This window comes from Chlorocebus sabaeus, chromosome 20, assembly GCF_047675955.1.
Source record: "Chlorocebus sabaeus isolate Y175 chromosome 20, mChlSab1.0.hap1, whole genome shotgun sequence".
NCBI classification, from domain to species: domain Eukaryota; kingdom Metazoa; phylum Chordata; class Mammalia; order Primates; family Cercopithecidae; genus Chlorocebus; species Chlorocebus sabaeus.
Genome location: NC_132923.1, coordinates 31,610,799 through 31,622,993, shown reverse-complemented (window position 1 = coordinate 31,622,993; position 12,195 = coordinate 31,610,799). Strand labels below are relative to the sequence as shown.

Genomic DNA, 12,195 nt, shown 5'->3' with positions numbered 1-12,195 from the left:
GGATTGTCTCGATCTCTTGACCCAGTGATCCACCCGCCTCAGCCTCCCAAAGTGCTGGGAATACAGGCGTGAGCCCCCACGCCCAGCTGCATTATTATTATTATTTTTCTTAAAATGAAAGTTAAAGATAGAGCAATTTATAATCTATGAAGATGGTAAGTGGGAGAGTTAAAATTCACAGAGATATTTTTTGGACTCAGAAGATCAGTTTTTTATTTGTTGATGCAAAAAAAAAAAAAAAAACCATCTTTTTAATCTTTAAAATGTCCTTAAAATAGTCACAAGTTTGAAAAGTAAAATACATGTGGTTGTTAAATTGTTAAAGCTTGACATGTAATGCTTTAGGGATTAACGGTGAAATAAAGTATCAAAAGATGAGAAAGTAATTGTAAATGAAAATTGGTTTAGGCTTTACAAGGGAAAGCGTGACATTGAAGTGCAACATGGGGCATTTGTTGATAAAAACAACCTGTAGAAAAAGCTACTTTTTAAAGGCATCTTGATTTACAAAAACTATTAAAAGGGCAAAATAGACGTAGTGTCAAAATAAATACACAATTCATGAAAGGGGAAATACAGTGAGAAAATTAACATATGGGAAAGTATTTAATTTAATATATAATAAATACTTATATATTAATTAAAGAAATGTAAAATTGCAATGCTAAATAAAATGTTTAATCTCTTATATCAGCAAATCATCATCTAGAACTTAAAAAGTATATACTCATTATCTTCATGTTCATATACAGGGACGAGCCATGTCAGTTAACTCTCTTTGATCTAGTTCAACCTAATTAATGGAATAAATTAAAAATGATAATTATCAATGCACAGGTGGTACAGACTTATGCACATTTTAAGAAATAGTACATTTTTTAAATCTTAAGAAAAATATAAAGTGGTTTACCATGCGACCAGCCTGATTAACCCAGTCTCTACTAAATACAAAACAATTAGCCAGGCGTTGTGGAACATGCCTGTAATCTGAGCTACTTGGGAGGCTGAGACAGGAGAATTGTTTGTACCTGGGAGGCAGAGGTTGTAGTGAGCCGAGATCGCGCCATTGTACTCCAGCTAGGGCAACAAGAGCGAAACTCTGTCAAAAACAGGAATAGAAAAGAAAAGAAAGGAAAAGAAGCAAAGAAAGGAAAACAGGAAGGAAGGAAGGAAGGAAGGAAGGAAGGAAGGAAGGAAGGAAGGAAGGAAGGAAGGAAGGAAGGAAGGAAGGAAGGAAGGAAGGAAGGGAATTTATAGTGTTAAAAATTTAACAAAGTTATTGTATAATTAACCGAATGCTCCAGAAACTACAAGTTGCAAAATTTGTTTTAAATTAATTTTAGTGCTCTGAGATGTTTGATATGAAGCAAAAGCAAATACTTTCTGGGAAAACATAGGTTCAACCTAGCCTTTGAAGTCTCCTAGATAGTATTTCTGTTAAAAATAAGTTAACAATCCAAAAAAAAAAAAAAAAAAATCTAAATACTGCACTGTTTATGACAATCAGTAGAACCATAGACATATCAAGCCAAAAATTTAGATCTTGAAATTATCAGACACAGAAAAATGAAAAGGAATTTTTCAAAAAGGAGACAAAACACTATCAAATAGTTTTGGAAAAATAAAATACCTGGAAATTACACATGTATGTGTTTGTGTGCTTAAACAAAACTGAATGAAAGCAGCAATCAATGTTTTAGACATTGAACTATGTACACATCCTTTAGAATAATATTAAAATTCTTAAGTAGGAATACATATTATAAAAATACATAAGACTGCTCAATGGAAAGCACTATTATTGAATAGTATTGGAGAAGAAATATCAATGGAAAGATATACTATATGCTTGGATTTAAAACCAAAATATTTCAAGGGTCATGTTATTTTTCTCCAAATTAGTTAATTGATTCAATGAAAACAAAAGAAAATCTATAACAGAAAAATTAATAATCTGATTCTAAAATGTATAAAGAAATGCAAAAATCCAATGATAGTCCTAACACGTTTGAAAAGTAAATTAAGTTGAAATTACTCTATAAGGTTTGAAGACTACAAATATACAGTGTTTAAGATTATATAATACTGAGCTTAGCTAAGCTCAACTTAGCTTATAAGCTCAACTTAGCTTAGCTAAGCTCAGTATTATATAAGAATGAAAAGTATAAGATGAATGAAGTAGAACATTTAAAAAGAGACCCACACATATTTAATTTACTTGATCTAAGGGAACGATGTCACTAAAAACCAGTGAAGAAAGATGATCTCTTTGAAAAATGATTAAAGATACATCACATACTCATATTTGTAAATATTTCAGGTTGACTGTAGATATAAGTATAGAACATAAAACCAATAAAGCCCCTAAAAGTAAAATTAAGAACTTATGCTTCTGAAATTGAATCAATAAGAGTATGAGAATAAAAAAAGGATATTTGCAACATGTATACATGACAATAGACTTCAATAAAAATGATACTAAAAAATGTACATACATGCAACAAAAATATTGGCAAAAGAACTAAAAAGATGTTTTGCCAAAGAGGATATCAAAATAATTAATAGATACATAAAACAGGCCTTAGTATTATAATCAAGGAAATGTAAATTAAAACTCATGAGACACAACTACATATGAGGCTAAAGAAAAAATACTAAAAAGACTGGTTAGACAAGTGCTCTCAAGTATATAAAAGCAAAGGAATTCTCAGGAACTGTTAGAAAGAGTGTAAACTGGACAGTGACTTCAGAAAAATGTCACTACCGACCTCAGCAGTTTCAGTCCTAGATTTATGCCCCCCAAAGTATCTCCATGTGCACCAAAGGATGAGTATAACAATGTTCATTGCAACATAATCTGTTATGTAGAAATGCTAAAATCAAATCCCATCAACAGTAAAACGGATGGATAAATGATAATTTACTCATATAAGAAAATACTATATGGCAACAAAAATAAAGCATATATACAAACTAAAATGTGGATAAATTTCATAAGTATTTTAAATAATAAAATTTGACACTTTTTAAAAATTTTAGTTTTTTAGTAAATTTTGTAACTGTTAATACCATTTTATGGTGCAAGAAATCAGTATAGTAATTAAAGATGTGGAAGAAAGTGATGAGATATATGGGTAAGGGTAGGGCAGGGATTTCTGATTAATGGCGAAGTTATGTTCTTTAAACCTAGATGTTGGTTGAATATTTTTACTCATTCTGTAATAACTCATAGAGCTGTATACTTTGTATCTTTTTGAAAACTTTTCATGATGTACATTATACTTTAATTAGCAGTAATAACAGCAAAGACAGAAAGCATGAAAGGAAACTAGAAGTTATGTTTCAATAAATTATCCAGGTGCAGCATAAAGAGATAAAAATGTAAACACAAGCATTTTCCCTGCAAAAGTTATCAAAATGCTTAAAGAAGTGGTAGTCAGTTGGCAAGAGGTCAGGTGAATATAGCAGATAAGGCAAAACTTTGTAGCCCAATTCATTCAACTTTAAAAGCCTTGGTAGTGCTACGTCTGATTGGCCATGGTCATGGAGAAGATTTGGGCCCTTTCTATTGACCAATGCCAACCGCCCGTGATGCAGTTTTCAGTGCATCTTATCGAATTGCTGAGCATACTTCTTACACACAAATGTTTCGATGGGATTCAGAAAGCTGTAGTGGGTCAGAACAGCAGCAGACCACCAAACAGTGATCATGACCTTTTTATGGTGCACATTTGGCTTTAGAAAGTGCTTTGAAGCTTCTTCTCAGTCCAACCACTGAGCTGGTCATCACCAGCTGTGGTAGAAAACCCATCCTTTGTCACAAGTCACAGTTCAATCGAGAAATGGTTTGTTGTTATTGCATAGAATAAGAAAATATGACATTTCAAAACAATGTATCTTTTGATTTTCATTCAGTTCATGAGGTACCTAGTTATCGAGCTTTTTCACCTTTCCAATTTGCTTCAAACGCTGAACAACCGTAGAATGGTCAACGCTGAGTTCTCAGTAACTTCTCCTGTAGTAGCAAGAGAATCCGCTTCAATTATTTCTCTCAACTGGCCATTATCAACCTGTGATGATCGGCCACTGTGGTTCTCATTTTCAGGGTTCTTGTCTCCTTTGCAAAATTTCTTGACCCACCACTGCACTGTACATTCATTATAAGTTCCTGGACCAAATGCGTTGTTGATGTTTCGAGTTGTCTCCGCTGCTACTTTATGACTGATTTTGAACTTGAATAAGAAAATTGCTTGTATTTACTTTTTATCTAACATCATTTCCATAGTCTAAAATAAAAAAGAAAAACAACTAGTAATGTCGTTAGCAAAAAACAAAACAAAACAAAACAAAAAAACATAAAGCAAAAAATATACATTAACATGATGTATAACATAACCACATTTATTTAAAAGTGTATTCCATATTCCAGCATCAAATTGCACATTTCAACGATGCAAAAACTTCTATTACTTTTGCACCAACCTTTTGCAAACCGGAATGGCTGCTTTTTGTGGTCCCTCAGCTACGGTGCAAGTGGGGTACATAAAGATAAGATGTTATCTGCCCTGAGGCAGCGTTCGTCAGTGTTGAGTGATTGGCTCAATATAAATCTTAGGCTTCTATTGTCTCTTGCTGCCTATCTATTAGTAATAAATTTGTTTTTCTTAACTTGTAACATGAATGTTTTGTCTCACCAGACTCATGCAAATAGTGCAAATTGTAGCCCAAGATGTAGTGGCCTAAAAAATTGCAAAAACATACACACCCCTATATATTATGTATCAGTATATATTGATAATATTATAGATACTCTATTCAAATGTCTTATAAAATACACAATTTTCCAATAATTTCTTTCACACTGTGGGATTTTGGATATTTTTACTTTTTTTGATGAAACCATTTGAAGCACACAATTTTAACGTTTTAATATAGTCCCATTTATTTGTTGTAGTTGTTGTGCTTTTGGTGTCATATCTAAGAAACCATTTCGAACCTAAGGAAATGAAGATTTACTTTTATGTTTTCTTTTGATAATTTATAGCTTTAACTTTTACGTTTAGATATATCCACTTTGAATTATTTTGTGTGTATAGTGTGAGGTATGGGTGCAACATCATTCCTTTAATTGGATGTGCATTTGGTCCAGCACTGTTTGCTGAAGAGAGTAGTTTTTTCCCTATTGAATGCTTTAGTTGAAAATAAATTATCTATCTATCTATCTATCTATCTATCTATCTATCTATATTTGGGTTAATCAATTTCATTAATCTTTTATTTTAATATTTCTAGTTTTATTGTTTCTTTCTTTCCTAGAAGACAGCTATTCAAAGTATTAAGCAAAATAGGGGAAATGAGAGAATTATTATCATAAGAAACCACTTGAAAGTATCTGGAATAATGGCAACATTTTGTATTTAAATTAAATGTTTATTTCTGCTAATATAAACTCATCTGGACTACTGAAACATTTTATTTTGAAATTAATAGAAACAATTCAAAAAACAAACTGAAGCTTTTAGAAAAGTTAATAATGAACTTAAAATAACACTTATTTGATCTACTATTCACCTAATATTAAATAAATTATAGACAAATAGAGCCTAGGTAATTTTTTTTTTTTACCACATTACCTATAGATTTCAGTGTGATTTCTTGATATGTAATTGTGGGTGTATATTATTAAAGTCTGCAATTATGTTTTTTTTCCTTTAGAATAATGAAAGTATAATTTTTTGTGTTGTATAATTTCATTTACATATTCAATTGCTTTTTTCCAGGAAAGAAACTATAAACACAAAATACAGACAATATATTTTCAAGCCTAAACTATAGAAACTACACAAAATAAAGATATTTATATTTCCAGCATTCTTGTGAAAATTATTAAACTTAGCCAGCACATTTTCTGAATACTGTATTATAGATGCATATATAGTGGTTTGAGACAATAATTTTAGGATGAATATTATGAAGATAGCAAGGCAATAAATAATCAAAAACATTTTTGTCCTTGTATTACATAGAATGGCTATTGTTTTCCTTCAGCTATATAATTTTCTGAGTTACTAACCCCATTAGTCAAGAGGTTTTTAGAACATGCATCAATCAGTATTTAACATGGCATTTCTCGATGAATGATTCAGATGAAGACCTAATAGCATTCTGTACAAGTGTAGTACCAGCAGAGTAATTAAAAATTAAGGTAGTCACAAAAGACACAGGTTCTACCCTGGGAGGGCATAAATACACTTACTGTTTAAGCTAGAAAGATCATTTGATTAAATCTAATGTGATAACCTTATTGAATAGAACATTTTAAAAGTTAGGAGAGACTAACTTCCCCAAGTTTTTATTTATAGTATCTAAACTAGAACTACCATCTGTGTAAGTACCATTAGGCATAGTAGCACTCTTAATGTCAGGTTTTAAATATTTCTAGAACAAATGATCTACAGAAGTTTCTGTGAGTTCTAGAGTTTCCTTAAAGCTACAGGTTTATTTAAGTGGCATAATATAATACTCTCCAAACCTATTATTTACAAGACAGTAATGCTTGGTAGAAGGTATACACCCACTGTTACAAAACCTTCTAAAAAATGTAAATTCAATCTACTGAAATTAAAGCTTTTCCTCCAGATCTGCCCTCAATCCTTGAAAAATATTACATCTCTGTTTTTATACTGAATACTTTCATATAATTATTTGGTGGATTCTTTACTTGATCATTTTATTATGCTCTCAGACTTTGTGAAATCCTTGACTTAATTTTAAATTTCTTCAAATAAATATATATGCATAAAAGGATATTCACAGAGCTTGTGTAAAAGATACACAATTACAATTAAATTAACACGTACTCAATATCCAGCTCAAGAAATGAAGTATTACAATAAAATTTATGTCTTTTTTTAGTCCCTCTTGATCCTCTTACCTGCTTCTCCCTTCTGCAAAGGAAATCACTATTACAAATTGTCTTTATAATTTTCTTCATTTTCATTATATATTTACTACATATGTCTTTGTAGTCCCTACATTATTTTCTTGCTTTCAAACCCTATGGGTTTATTCTGAACATATCCTTCTGCTACTTGTTTGTTTACTTTAATGGAATTGTATTACAGATAATTACTCAGATTGAGGCACAGAGATATCATTTATTAATTTTACTGCAATATAATAACACTTTATTCATATATATGTACAACTGATTTATTATATGTAATAACTTTATACCTGTTAATTACTATATCATTTGTAAATTTTAAATAGATCAATGCATATTTAATGACTATAGTGAATAGTTTTCTTAAAATCACAGAGTAATATGACTGAAAAAAAGTAATTAAGATTTGAAATACAAATAAATTCCCCTTTTTCATTCCATTCCTCATATGATGTGTACTACATATATTGAGCTATAAAAATTCTCTCATATATTGTAACATAACCGTTTTTTTTTCTGGACATCTGTATGTCCTATTGCTTGTACTTGCTTAAGCTATTTTCCCAGACCTATTGATGTTTAGATCTCCTAGTTATCCTTCATTTTATATACAAAATTATACTTTAATTTTTCAAATTTTGTATTCTTATTTTCAAGCTTAAACATAAGAGAATACATTATTTTGGAGCTGCAAATGTGTTTCACGATAGTAATTAAAAACTTCTTAGAATTAGTTACTTCTGCTATACCTTAAATAATACTAGTAACAATAAAGTTATCAAAACATATTTGTTTGCTGGTTAAATTATATGATAATATTTTAATATAATATATATAATAAATTAAATAATAATGTTAACAGCAATCTCTAAATGATGTATAAGCTGTTATGTGGTGAACATCAGAATTCTCATTGTGTGATGTCAAACTCTCTAATCTCATAAATCAATAGTATTATATATTTATAGCATAATATTCGTTTAGTTATTTTTTTCCAAATTTATAGTAACATGTATCATATTGAATGGAAAGAGCATAAAGCTTAATTTTAAAATGTATTATATAGTTCCAATTGTCCTTGCTGTGTCTTTGTTTTGGGGTATTTCTTCTATGTTCAGAATATTTTTTATGAATGCTTTACTCATTAATATTTAAATTCTTCACGAATAATAAAGGGAGTAATAATACAGAAAAAAGTTTATCTCAACTTTTCAAGCGTTTTCTTTTTTTTAATGATATCTACCCCATCTTTTGATATTTGCCCTGAAGACAATTTTTGCTAGTAAATGATAACTTTTGAAGAGTCTCTTTAGAATAAGCTTTTTCAAAATTGTTTCCCTTTCAAGTTCTCTATGTACTCTGTAATTGACTGGTTGCTTTGACTTTGATATTTTGTTTATACTCACACAAAAATTAGAAACCAATAATAATGTTGTTTTCTTTCAGTCTGACAGTTTCACATATAGACACGCTTTTTTTGTTCGTTTGTTTCCTTGACTAACAACGCTTGGGGCCATTCATTTAATCTCAGTTGACTTCTATAGTTGCTAGATTTTTTTGAGATTTAATCCAACTATGATAAGTGTTTTGTCACTTTCCATGGAGACTTCAACATCACAGTGATTTCTATTTCTATAGTCTCACTCTACTTGTTCTTTACAATACTACATTGAAAAGAGAATGATCATATTTTTAAGTAATATTTTAAATAATTATTTACGAGGTAACAGAAGAGCTCATCTCCAAGGTATCATTTAGAGAAAAAAAAAAAAAAAAAAAAAAAACTGTATTTTTGGCATCTTTATGTGATATCTTCTTCCAAAGTTATATTTTCTGCCTGGTCATAGGATGTACTGCTACTTCTTATCACTAATCAGAAAAGCAGAAATTATTGGCCATGATTAGGTATCAAGAAGAATGTGCTGCTTAGAAACAGAGCTGACCTCCATCACCTACAAGGCAACTGCTATTGCTGAAATACCTATTCATGGAGGTTTCCAAGGATACATTTCTACAAACCTTTTCTTAAATTAAGGGGGAGATAATAAGCATTCAACAAACAGGCTGAAAACCACTGGTCTTTTTAAAACCTCCAGCTTCCCCTATAAGAAATTACAGGCCGGGCGCGGTGGCTCAAGCCTGTAATCCTAGCACTTTGGGAGGCCGAGACGGGCGGATCACGAGGTCAGGAGATCGAGACCATCCTGGTTAACACGGTGAAACCCCGTCTCTACTAAAAAATACAAAAAAAGAAAAAAAACTAGCCAGGCGAGGTGGCGCGCGCCTGTAATTCCAGTTACTCGAGAGGCTGAGGCAGGAGAACGGCATAAGCCCGGGAGGCGGAGCTTGCAGTGAGCTGAGATCCAGCCACTGCACTCCAGCTTGGGCGACAGAGTAAGACTCTGTCTCAAAAAAAAAAAAAAAAAAAAAAGAAATTACATTCAGTTTGATTTGGGCAATACTGTGTAGGGTGTTTTCTGCAAAGATAAGCTTTTCTTAACAATTATCCACTAATTTATCATTCCTTTAGGAGGGTTAAAGACTGGGGGTGTGAGTGGGGTCAAAGGTGACCACGTAGCATAGTCTTAGCCTTCCCAATTATCAGGTTTGAGCCCCAGCTGAGGTTTGAGGTAAATGGGTGAACGGGGGGAAGGAAGCTGGAAGAACACTTGAGAGACAGCAGGTAGATGGGACATAGCTTTATTCAGGAGCTCTCTCACATTGTCAGCCTTTGTCTCTGCTGCCTCCTCTGAATGCAGCCCCTCTTAGCAGCCCGCTCTACAACTCCTGCTGCTCCTAAGCTTACAGCTGCACTCCCTGGTGCACTTGCTAGTTCCTGGCTACCACGCCCCCAGCCCTCATCCCCCATCCCCCCCAACACATACGCACCAGTGTTTATCTGTAAGATGGACAGCTCTCCCTTACAGGGTCAGCAGCTTCACTCTCTCCCTCTGGGGAGCACTGCTTGCCTAACTCCTGCAACTCAGTGGGAGGATAAGCACTGTAAGAAGTGTGTTCCACAATGGTAGGGGTGCCCTTGGCCCACTCCTGGGGCCCCATGGTATGCTTACGTTCTATCTTCTGGGGGATCATGGGGAGTGCAGAGGAGAAGCCTCCTTCTCCTCCTCAGCATCAGACAGAATGGGAGTTTCCAGTCAGAAGGATGGGCTAAAGGTCTCACTGACGGCCGTCTCCAACTACTGTTCCAGGCTGTTTATCTGGGCCTCTAAGTACCCTGTTTGTACCTGGAGGTCCCTTACCCCCAGGTTTTGCTCCAAGTTGTGCGTTTGGGCCCCCAGGTGCATACCTTGTGCCTGGAGGTCCCTTACCTGTGCAGCATCCCGCAGAGACGGAGCATGTACTTCTCGCAGTGCAGTCAGAAACTCCCATCCGACGCTGCTGGCAAAGGTGCGCTCCCTCTTGGTGCTGTGTGCTCCCAGCTGCTTCACTGCCTTCTCCACACTTCATGGGAGGCCCGTCCACTTCTTCCCACGTTTCTGTTGGGGCCCATCATAGCAGCACCACTGCAACTAGATACCATAGCCCATGCTGTGGCCACATAGCCAACCTGGGACCCTCAGGGGCTGAAGACCCACTCACCTCATCCTGCTGACTCTGTCAAATGTCAGGTTCCATTCCTAGCTGGGGTCCGAGGGGATGGAGTGTAAGAAAAATGGATATGCTTTGGTCAAGAATAGGCCGAGGGAGACATCCCGGCCAGCATGATTCAGGAAGTTTTGAGCACAGGCCCACAGCTCTGCTTGTTATATAACCTGTTTGTGTAATCTTAAACTTGGCTCTGAGCCACCATTGTCTATAAAAGGTATAACTGCCCTGCTAACACTGTACACGAGGCACGCACCCAGAGGGAGAGAGTGAAGCTGCTGACGCTGTAAGGAGAGCCAGCTGTCTTGCAGATGGCCTGGGGGAAGGGAGAGCTAGGAACTAGCAAGTGTGCCTGTGAGTGCAGCTGTAAGTGTGAGAGTGACAGGAGCCACAGAGTCAGCCGCTGAGAAGGGCTGCAGCTACAGAGCCAGAGCAGGCAGCCGCGACAAAGGCGGACAGTGTGAGAGAGCTGCTGAATAACAAAGGCGGAGAGTGTGAGAGAGCTGCTGAATAAAACCATGTCCCTGCTGTCTCTCAAGTGTTCTTCCAGCTTCCTGCCCCCCTGTCCACCCACTCCCCTGGGACCTAAGCTGAGGCTTGAACCTGACACCACTGCCATCATCAGTTCCAATGCCAAGAGTTTCATCACTGAAATTTGCCTTGGATCCACCAGAATTCATATCATTATTCTCTTCTTTCCTATTTTTGACTATAAATTACATAAGACCCCAAAATTCCAGACTGTTTTTTATCTCATGCTCTAATCCAACCCCTATGAAGCTTTGCACATCCTCAATCTTGTCCATTGTATTCCCCTCACATTCAAACCTCAATCTTGTTCTCTATGCCCTCTAAAATTCTCCATGCGCCAAATACCTACATCATTAAATCCATTTCTAAACTTTGTTCTAATTTTCCAGTTCTAATAGAAACCTAGCCTTTTCTCTCTTGCTCTCCCATAATGAAAATATGTTCCCAAAAGCCCTCTAAAATATTGGTTGATTTTTCTCCCATATCCTTTATTCCAATAGACCTGAAGAATTGGTAGGCATCTTTCTTTAATCCTTATGTCTACTTTTTAAGTTTCCTCCTTTTATTAGTAAATTCTTCAATTTTGAATTTCATGTAATTAGATTATATACCTAACTACCCCTGTGTTATTCCTTCTGAAGGAGATATTATGATGGATGCAGAAATCAGAGTGATGTCATAGCTTGGAAGGGGTCCACAGGCCAAGAAATACCAGGAGTCTTATAGATGCTCGAAAAAGCATTGAACAGATTTTCTTCTAGAGATCCCAGAAAGCATACAGCCCTTGCAAGACATTGTTTGTAGCCTAGTAAAACGTACTTTTAAGTTATGACCCAGAACTACACGAGAATACATTTGTGTTGTCTTCACCTACTAAGTTTGTGTTAAGTTGTTACAGCAGCAATAGGAAGCTAACACATCTTCTAAGATGGAAACTTGCACTTTCCTTTTGCACCTATGAAATTTATTTTCAATATAAATATCGGAGTAATGTTTTAACACATAGGTAAAATTATGTTCCTCATCAGGTGAAAATTCTGCAATGTTTTTTCCATTTTACTCAGAGTAAAAGCTGAAATCTTTACATGAGGTATACTGCTACCTTTCTGATT

At 34.7% G+C, this 12,195-nt stretch overlaps 1 long non-coding RNA gene across 1 annotated transcript; it reads right to left on the bottom strand.

The window, feature by feature from the left end:
* Positions 1 to 2,574: 2,574 nt before the first annotated feature.
* Positions 2,575 to 10,812, bottom strand: LOC140709488 (uncharacterized). The gene is made up of 3 exons (XR_012090013.1): positions 10,547 to 10,812; positions 10,276 to 10,476; positions 2,575 to 4,286 (listed from the first exon to the last, which is right to left on the bottom strand). It is a non-coding gene; the product is annotated as an uncharacterized lncRNA (long non-coding RNA).
* Between the last annotated feature and the right edge of the window lie 1,383 nt (positions 10,813 to 12,195).